The 10,695-nt window shown below is 43.9% G+C and overlaps 1 pseudogene; it reads left to right on the plus strand.

Moving 5' to 3' along the window:
• The window catches only part of LOC130839594 (leucine-rich repeat-containing protein 37B-like), a 55,030-nt pseudogene extending 45,013 nt beyond the window's left edge, over positions 1–10,017 (plus strand).
• Positions 10,018–10,695: the final 678 nt, after the last annotated feature.

Genomic DNA, 10,695 nt, shown 5'->3' on the forward strand with positions numbered 1-10,695 from the left:
GGAATTCAATAGCCAGGGTCTAAAATGGATAAATCAAGAACTAGATGTGCAAAGAGATGTGGAGAAAAGCGCCAGAAGATTCAGCTACAACCTGCTCTGTAGAAGTAACCAGGCCCAGTGAGCTGGCTCAGGAAGGTGGGCAAGGAAGTGGCCTGGGGCAGGGAACTGCTGTGGGTCATTGTGTTTCATCACCATTTCATTTCACTTAGTACCATCTGAACTGTAAACTATGCATATGATACAATTTTATTGTTGTTTTTTAGTTCAGTATTTTGTGATTTTTTTTTTTTTAATTTATTTATTTATTATTTTACTAGCTGTGTTGGGTCTTCATTCTGCGTGCGGGCTTTCTCTAGTTTCAGCGAGTGGGGGCTACTCTTCGTTGCAGAGCACGGGCTCTAGGCACATGGGCTTCAGTAGTTGTGGCTCTCGGGCTCTAGAGCACAGGATCAGTAGTCGTGGCACATGGGCTTTGTTGCTCCGCAGCATGTGGGATCTTCCCTGACCAGGGCTCGAACCTGTGTCCCCTGCATTGGCAGGCGGGTTCTTAACCACTGAGCCACCAGGGAAGCCCTTTTGTGATTTTTTTTCCCAATAAGAGGTATAATTGACAAATAATTTAAAAATTTAAATCCATTTTTGTCGGGAGCCGTCTGGACAAGCCAATGCTGTGACAAGGTCACCAGGCTCCACGGAGGACCGCAAAGCGAGAACTCCTTGGAAGGGCATTTCGTGGCAGGTGGATCTCAAGGCGACCTCTCCCCAAGGACAGGCCCCAGACCATCTCCACCCATTTTACATTCTGCTCTTTGTTTCTTTGTAACACTATGCTTACCACCCACTTCCCCTCCCTGTTTCTCTGTCCCCAGGAAAGAGCCAGGGTTTGACACATTCTTTCTCTGTGTCTGCCCCACCAAGTCCCCTCCCACCACTCCCTGGTGGAAAAGGGAGGCACCTCAGGCTACTAAATGCTGGAGAAAAGGGAGGGGTGGCTCTTTTTGTAATGCTTATGATTGCAGCAGGCATAAGTATAGACATAGACATCAGGCCTAGGTATGGGTGCTAAGGGCTATAGTTTGCTTACATATAAGATTAAGAAGCTATTTACATATGCTTACCTCAGAGTCACAAGGTTTGCAAGCCAAACCTGAGGAAAGAAAGAAACTGGTAGATGCTGAGGGAAGATATGCTCTGCCACAAAAGATTTTTTCTGAGCTATGTTTACTATATAAACACACAAAGCTCTGACAATAAAGAGAGATCCCGCATCGCTGACACAGGCCTCCCCGTCTCCTCCTTGGGCCCACGCCACTCATCCCTTGGGTACTCCTGGACCCGCTGGAGCTGGACTTCAGCAGGTGGTGCCCGAACAGGGACCCAAAGGGTAAGTATTCTCTTGCAATTGTTGGGGTGGCTAGGACTCCACCTGGGTGCTGCAGACCCCCCTGCAGAGATACGCAGGGTAAGTGAAGGGTGGATAGTTTAAAGTATCAGAACTTGAGACGTTAAAAAGGACCCTATAAGGGAAACATATAAGGCATAATGGGAAAATCAGAATCTAAAGAGAGACAGCTCCTTGTAGATATTATGAAACATATGTTATCAAAAAGAGGAGTTAACGTCTCCAAATCTACTCTTTTATCCTTCTTTTCTTTCGTACAAGAGCAATGCCCCTGGTTTCAGGAAGAGGGCACTGCTAATTCGGAAACCTGGGCTAAGGTGGGAGAGCAACTGACAACTTATTATAAGTTTCATGGGCCGGAAAAGATCCCTGCTGAAACTTTTTCTTTATGGGGATTGATAAGAGACTCTTTCGATCCCATCCCAGGGCGGGAAGGTACCCACCAGTTAGAGGCCTTCCCAGAGCGGGGAGGCACTGTGACAAACTCTGGTGTGAATGTGTGTGTGAGGGAGCGCCCTGCTTCGTCCTCGTTCCAGGGCGATTGTGTGGCTCCATGGCCTTCGTGGCTACGGAGTCCGAGTGGGCCCTAACCTGCGGTTCCGTGGTGACCTCATATGGCTCAGGGCGGCATCTGTCTCTGGGGGACCCAGTCCCTCTCTACGAGTCAGGTTCAAGTGGGACTCTATAGCACCCGCCAAAGCTAAGAGGCACCTAAGCTCCCCACAGGGACACGGCCCGGTGGGCACCTGAGTGGCCTTCTCTTCGGAGGGGACACCCACCCTTGTTTGTCTTTGCATCACCGACACGGGGGGAATTGGTTACTGATTTGATTTAGCAATTGTGCAAGTCCAAACGGCCCCTTTGCCCTAGGGCCCTCCGCCAAAGTTTTCTTAAAATTTTAAGGCTCACTCTCCCCTTCCGTCAGCTGACTCTTTGAGCCGACTGATTGAGAAATTAGGTTTTCCCCAAAAGACTTGCCCCTTTTGCCAGACAGATCTGCACCTCTCTCTCTAGGTCCCCTGGGCCGGTCCGTGTGGAGCGGTACACTCTGACATATTCTTGTGTACTTTTGGATTCTCATTATGAGACTGCCTTCCTGTCAGCTTTCCTTCATAATCCCCTGATTCTCCAAGGATTTCAGGCTCTTCCCTTAGGCGAGGAGTACGCATACTGCTCCTCTGCCTGCTCAGTGCCCTCGAGAGGGTCCGTCACCCCAGACCCCCCTGGAGCCCCGCCTGAAGTTATTCCTCTGCGAACCCCATTACAAGGGATCGCCTCCTTGCAGCTCCATCTCCCTGAGACATTTAATGATCAGGGCCATCTTCAGGGAGGCACGTAATCCTGCTGTCTGGGAATACTGGGCTTTCTAGGCGTGGCGACATCAGCGCTACCTAGGTTATAAGGCCCTAAGACAAGGCCCTTTACGTGTGCATCCCTCTCCTTCCTGGCCAAACAAATAAATTACCCTTGTCAACAAAGGGGAGACAAAGTCATCTTAGGAGGAACTTGCTTGTACCTTTGAGAGGTAAATGTCTTACCTGGTCATCTAAAGAATACTTCTCTCTGCTATCCTTTTAAATGCAAATTAAAAAATTAAAATTAAAATAATTTAAAACGACTTGTCAAAGATAAATAGAAATGCTAAGTGTCTTTTCTGCAAATAGTAAAAGGGTTTAGCCATCTAGATAGGTGACCTCGATTTGTTCCATCTGCTAGAAGCCAATTTAAATCCAACCCTTTGTGACTGATGGCTTTCATGTTGTACCTGACTCAGTACTGAAATTTTAGAATGAGAATTATGAGGCCTCTGTGTTTGTGTGTGTGTTCGTGTGTATCTATGTGTTTGTTGTAGGTGTATGGTATTGCCAAAAGAATTCATAAAAGAGCTCTAAATTGGCTTTAAGAAAAATTAAGTGCTTATGAATACTCAGAAATAGAAAATAGTCTGGCCAGAATGAATTTCAGGTTCATGACACCTGGAAATTTCAGTACTAAACTGATATATGATATTAAAGATGGCTTAAGCTAATTGGTTTGATTACTATAGACATGTTTTAGAGTCATCAACATTAAGCATAATTTTTATATAAATTTTAATTGTGCCTAGTTGTAATATAGGCTAAATAAGGTCTTGTGTCTGTTACAAATTTGTCAGTGTGGAAAGTAGCCTGATGGAAAGAAACTTCTAAGGAAAGAAAATGTAAATGAGATAAGAGCTTTTAATAAAGTCTGTCAAGAAGACTTATCCTTTAGGAATATCTACCTAAAATAGTCTCTCCAGATCCTGGTAACTTGAAATTCTGGACTTGCCCTAAATTAAGTGATGAAAGCTTATTGACCAGCTGGATCATTCCCAAATAAAATAAGATACTGAAACATATATTACTGAACATCGGCTTCCTTTTACAGAGAGACAAAAAGATATTTAGGACTATTGATAAGTATGCCTGGTGCCACGTTCTGTAAAGAAAGCCAATGTGTTTAGAAAATATCACTGGTATTTCTATTCACCAATGTACAGAATGCTGTCACAAGGGACAGTTCATGGTGGCTTAAGGAAAGCAGGATGTGTGTTTTCAGTAAAGAAAGCCTGAGGAATGGAATTACCTTTTATTAAGGGAAAAGAAAGTAGGTCTGACTTACAGGTGACTGAATGGGAAATAAAGTAATGATACGGAAAGTGATAAGAAGGTTTGTGGAAAGTGGACCCTGAGAAAAGAGTTTTGTGCATGATCAGGATTGACTAAGTTTAGACAAATTTAGTTGAGTAAATTAATTTGGAAAGTAAGCTGGTGCAAAACTTGAATTTGGTTTTTCTCTCTGTTACGAGGACAAGTTTTCTTAAAATGTTGAATTGCCCTTTGATAAAAGATTTTATGTTTCCTTACCTTTTAAGTAATCTGTTCTTGCTACTTTGGCTAAGTGACTGACTATTGTTTCACAGTTACCTGTGAGCCTATCTGATAGAGTGTTCTAAACTTTTTTTTCCGTTATTTTGGACAAAACTTCCTAAAACAAATTCTGATGAAATCCTTTTGACCTCTAGCTAACTTTGGGATGCTTCAAAGGGCCCCTGAAACATCCCAAAGAGAGATATGAACTAGGTTCATTTGGTACATTAAGTTACATAGGAAGTATTGTCAAATGAATAAATGTTAGATTTTAGTGCATGGTAACTGTTATTAATATAGATATTCTGGAAAGTATATGGAGTTCCTAAAATTCTGATATGTCCCGGTAAAATGTTATCAGTCATAATTCTAGTTATTTTCTTAAAATGTTGTATGACACAACAATAACCAAATTGATTGCCCTTGCAATCAGATTTTAAACACGCCTTCTTAAGCCTTATGTCTTAAGACGCTTCTGGTTTTATTCTGATGCCTTTGCAAAATGCTTCCTCTTCAAGAAGATTTATAAAAAGGACTTTTGGATAAATACAAGTTTCTGACTTTCAGACCATAATGCTGAACGGGGTTTTAAAAAAAAAAAAAATTGAAGAATCCTAATGAGAAACGTGATGGCTTCATAAGCTGTTAACAAAAGGATGTTACATAGGACTGAGTAAACTGGTGAATATGGTTATAAATTTTATGGTTTCTATCTAAAAATTACTGGTTGAAATCTGTTTTCCAGGTATAAGGAAAACCTTCCCTTCAAACTAATGATTTACAATAATTTGATAGTTTGTACATTTGTAAGCAGGATTGAAACATTTATCTTTTCTCTCTCTGTTCCCTCCAGACATTGAAAACTCTTAGGTTCCCAGCAGCTTTATCAGATAAATTAGAAAGGCTACCTCACTAACAGGTATAGAAAACTCAAGGTATTTTGGGAACCTTGAAAAGGGAGGAATTTACCTACATTTGTTAGGCAAAAATCTGTGATAAGCCCAAGCCCCTGGCACGGCTTTCTTAGCCCTGAAAGGTCTTTTAAAAGTCCAGCCTGAGGCTCCTTATAAAAGTTTCAACAAAGCCAAAAGCCTATATGATCAATTATAGTTCCATAAATTAAATGATGAGGCCAAGTTTCTTTTGAAACCAGACTTATTTTGCAAACAAATTAGCCTTAATCTGGTTATATCAGGTAAAAATGAGGGTAATTTTAGAGAGAAGAAGATTATGTTTCAATAAATATTAAATGCCAGTTTTGCTGATGGAGGTCTGTATTTACTAAGATTCACTCCCTGGAAAGTTCCTTGCTGTTGCGCTATAGTAATGTAAAATCCAAGAAAGCTTTTAAAAGGACACTCTAAGTTTGTTTCTGAAGCTTATCTCAGTAATCTATCTTTGGGTGATTATGGATACTAAAAGGACATAATTTAAAGGACTAGCTGCAGCTTAGACGGAAGGACACTTATCTAAGGAGAAACTGCACTCACACTAGGACGAGAAGAAGCCGACATCAGAAGTAGACAGCTAGCCCAAGATGCTGGACCTGACTTGTATGAACATTTATAATATTTTCTTGACTTCTTGGACCTTTCAAATGTTTTTCTATCGTGGGCACAATCCTATGCTAATTTTGAAAATCAACCCAGTTGTTGGGTTTGCGGCCAATTACCTATGACTAGTACTTTTGTGTTGCAAGGCTCTAATTGGATGCCCCTTAGGAAGTTTGCTCTAAAAAAAGAAAAAAGAGAGAGAGAAAGAAAAAATTATAGTCCTGTTCGGGGATCCCCTCGCCTGGCCAATTAGTAATACCTGTTCAGATTTCTGCGATTTTCACCCACTGTGAAGCCTTGACCTCTTCAAAACTGGTTTGGCGTGGGAAACTCGTGGCTTAAGTATTTACTTGTAACGCTATTGACGCTACTAGCTATATTATTTGTATTTTGCCTGCTTTTCAAGATTATTGCTTCTCGTATTACCGAATGTGTGACTGACTGCCAACAAAAATGATGATGACTAGGCTACTTGAAGCAGTTGATCAAATATATAGTTCTGTATGTGATCAATGATTGTAATAGTGTACCTCTGGATATGGGAAGATGCAATAAGAGGGAATTTTTCCTGGACCATAACAGATTAGGAATACAGGTGGTCCAGAGAGCTTTGGCTTTTGTTACAAAGACCTAGCCCAGTACTGACACATTGCGTGGCCTATTGGCGAGATCTTCATCAGATCTAGGAATGAGCCTTCCTAGCACCGTGGGACAAAATGGTCATGAAATGCCTCCCAAAGCGTGGTCAAATTGATGACCATGAGGGGCCCCTGTCAACTACAAATTGGAACTTGCCATCTGCCTGTACAAGGACTAAATCACTTTGTGCTGCTGCAGCTACTGACCTTCCACATCCCCTGAAGGGAATTCAGGGTGGAGACCAGAAATGAGGCACTCTGTGCTCTGGAGGATGGGTGGAACAGGTCTTGAGATAGATGTTTTCAGGAGCTGATGTTATGAGCCCAACCCTTGCCTCTCCCCAGATCTAGAAAAGCACTAAATCCCTACTTGCTGACATCGGGTTGGGCAAAAGATGGGTCCTGGGGCTCCGAACCCCAGTTTCCATGCTTAGCAGAATTATTCGACTTATCTCACTCTCAACAAGTACATAAAGCTGAACATGTTAATCAGTTATCAAAAAATGTATCTCTTGCCTTAGCTACTCAAGAAATTATTGATAGAAAGTTAAGAGGAAAAAGTTGCTGCGCTAGAAGAAGCTGTTCTGCATCTAGGTACTGAACTTACAGCCTTAAAAGTTAGATTGGCTTTGAGGTGTCATATCGAATATAGATGGATCTGTGTGACTCCCTTAAAAGTTAATGAATCGTCTTATTCTTGGGACTGGATTCAAAATCATATTCTAGGCATTTGGAATCAATCTGATATTAGTCTAGATTTGACCAGGCTTCATCAAGAAATCCAACATATAGGTAAGGCCCACTTAGATTATTCAACTGCAGAGGCTGCTAAGTCAGTTTTTGATAGTTTATCCGATTTTGTGTCTCATAAGGGATTCCTCTCCACAATTCTAGGCATAACAGTTGCAATTGTTGTAGTTGCCCTAATCTTGATTAACTCCACAAGGTTTTGTATGGGTGTTAAGGGCAATAGTGTGCTTAAAAGATTAAGAAGTTATTTACATATGTTTACCTTAGAGTCACAAGGTTTGCAAGCCAAACCTGACAAAAGAAAGAAACTGGTAGATGCTGAGGGAAGATATGCTCTGCCACAAAAGATTTTTTCTGAGCTATGTTTACTATATAAACACACAAAGTTCTGACAATAAAGAGAGATCCTGCATAGCTGACACAGGCCTCCCAGTCTCCTCCTTGCGCCCAGGCAACTCATCCCTTGGGTACTCCTGGACCTGCCGGAGCTGGACTTCGGCAGGTTTTTAAAGAGAGAGTGGGAAGGGGACTTCCCTGGCAGTCCAGGGGTTAGGACTGTACACTTCCACTGCGGGGGACAAGGGCTTGATCCCTGATTCGGGATCTAAGATCCTATATGCCGCATGGTATAGCCAAAAAGAAAAGAGAGGGAGGGAGGAAGAGAGCGAGAGGAGAACCAGCTTCCTACTACAGAACCCAGGAGAACACTAGATATTCCATGTCGAGAGAGACGGTTGCATTAATACTAGTTTCACGATTTCAATCAAATGCCAAATAAGGATTTATCTGGAGTCCAAACAAGAAAATATTTCACTCCCGTGCTCAGAAGAGCAGTGAAAGGCAGGGACCTGACTGGATTGGAAAGGCGAGAGTTAGTCAGATCTATAATAATAATAGCTGGCCATCTTCCAGTACCTACTACAGACCAGAAACTGTCTTAATGATATCATCTTATTTAATCTGATGTTTCCCCCAATTTACAGATGAGGAACTGAGGCTGAGCGAGTCTGGGGAACTTCCCTGAAGTCAAACACTCTGGAGCCCTCTGCCTGAGGCCAAGAGGCCTCAGGATGTTGTGACTTCTCTTTTCTGAACATCAATAAAATTCAATTTAGAAGTTTCTATCTTCAACGCTGTCTTAAGGGACCAATGAAAAATAATGACACTGTGGCAGCTGTCCTCACTCCACACTTGCTGGGTTGTCCTGGACCCTGCACTGTTTTAGGGAAAGCCCAGCAAAGAGGATGGGATTCAGATCTAAGCATTCCTGGCTCCAAAGCTCACTTGCTCTGCCACTGAACTACGCTTCCTCTCCAACTGGAATGAGAAAGAGCTGGGTGAGAATCCTGCTTCTGCTGTTTATTAGTTGTGTGGCCTTGGGCCCCCAAGTCACTTAACCTCGCTTAAGCCTGTTTTCTTGTTTGTACAGCTGTTAGGGAACCCACTGACCGACACTGCCCACTGTGGCCAGGCCTGATAGTAACCACGTGCATGAGTTCTCTTAGGACAGGAGGTGCTGGTAAGGAACGTGGAACTAACAAGCTACCGCCACTGGGAAGAATTCGGGAAAGGTCAAAAGGAGAGAGGAGTCTCCGGTCCATGTGTCCTACCAACCTCCCAGAATCCTTCTCGCTGGAATCCATCTTGGCTGAGCGATGCGTGCGCCACCAGGAAGGACCCTGAGTCAGAATGATTGGCCAGAGACAACCTGGAAACCAATCCCATTATCATAAAACCCAAGACTGCGAGCCACGTGGCAGCGCAGTCCTCCTGGGTTCCCTTCCCCTGCTGCTCTCTGCCCGGGCGCCCCTTCCCAGTAAAGTCTCTTGCTTTGTCAGCAGGTGTGTCTCCTCGGACAATTCATTTCCGAGTGTTAGACAAGAGCCCGCTCTTGGACCCTGGAAGGGGCCTCCTTCCTCCAACACTATGGGGCTAGCAAGGGCACCTATCTTCCAGGTGCTTAGGAAGGGCAGATCACAGTTCCAACCTGGCATACAGTAGGAGCTTCTATTTTCCACAAATGTCAAACCCTTACCCCTCGTCTCCTAGGCTGGGGCAGAGATTCTCACATGTTATTATCTTCAGACCCTTCTGTGGCGAGGACAGGGGACAGGAGGGATGATAGGACCCCATCCTACGGGGACTCTTTAGGGTCGATGCGGGGTTCTGTATGTTGGACCTGTCCAGGGAATTCGGATGCCTGCAGTTCTTCTAGCTGGCTTCAAATAACTCTGGGTAGTTGTTAGATCCAGTGCTAGAAATGTAAGCTTTTCAGACCAGTAGGATGTGAATGGCCTTTACAAATGTTTTGAGCCTTCCCTGCCCTGGCCTCCAACTGTGTCTGTGTATCCTCCCTTTCTCTCCAGCCTAATCTATTTTTATCTTCCCTTTCATCCTGATACCCTCCCCTGACTCTTCCCTTTTCTTGCTTCCTGGCTTCCTCCCCACCTCTTGGTGCACCCTCCCCCGAGCTCAGCCTGCATTCCTAGCTGCCAGCCATTTCTCTGCCAGTCCTTTCCTCTGCAATGCCGTTTCCTCTACTTGACAGGAAGGCTCCGATCAAAAGTCACCTCCTCCAGGATGCCTGTCAAGCTCTCTTGTCTATTTCTTTTGTCTAGCACTTTGCAGGCGCCTTTCTTATTGTTCGAATTATGTAGTCATGTGAGATGCTTTTCCTGGCTGGAGTCTACCTGGTAGACTCATGGTCCATGTGTCAAATCTTTTGAGGAAATGCGCACTCTCCTTCACTCTCCAACCCTCCCATCCCCCCACCTCCCACCAGGATCCAAGGCTGTATTCAGCTTCGCAAAGGGTTGTAGAGCAAGATGAAGAGAGGAAGACAATCTCACAGACTTTGCACAGAGGCTGAGAGGCCTGTGAAGAGAAGATCAGGAGATGGGGGCACTCCTGAAAAGTCAGCCAATAGACTATTCTGAGGTTGGCGGGGGGTGGGGGGTGGGTGGATGGTTCCTACAGCTTTTGCAGACAGCAGCCCTGCAAAAACTCATTGGAAATGAAACTGCTAGGTGGTGTTTTGGGGGGTCCTGAAGAGCTCCAGTTCTTTATGTCTCAGCACAGAAAGAATTCAGTGAGAGGCAAAGTGATAGATAAGAAGTGCTTTATTAGAATAGGACGCTTGTGAGGCTTACAAACGGGTGGGCAAGAGGGTGCCGTGCCCGGAGAACTTAGTGGGCTACATTTTTATAATCAAAGAAAAAGTAGGGAGGGGGAAAAGACCACCTTCTTCCTCATTCTTGAGTAGAGGTCACGCTTCCATCATTAGTTCCTCTTCTATGTCAGGTGGGGGAGTTTTCTTGTCCCTACGTGGTAAAGCCTGCACTGTCATGGCACTATGGAAAAATTATTTCAGGTCTCAGTACAATGAGGGTCTTTCACTTTGAAAAGTCATCTTTCCATAAAGTATTGTTTTTATGTGTGCAGAGAGCATGTCCTAGGAGTTA

This window comes from Hippopotamus amphibius, chromosome 17 (assembly GCF_030028045.1).
Source record: "Hippopotamus amphibius kiboko isolate mHipAmp2 chromosome 17, mHipAmp2.hap2, whole genome shotgun sequence".
Taxonomy (NCBI): domain Eukaryota; kingdom Metazoa; phylum Chordata; class Mammalia; order Artiodactyla; family Hippopotamidae; genus Hippopotamus; species Hippopotamus amphibius.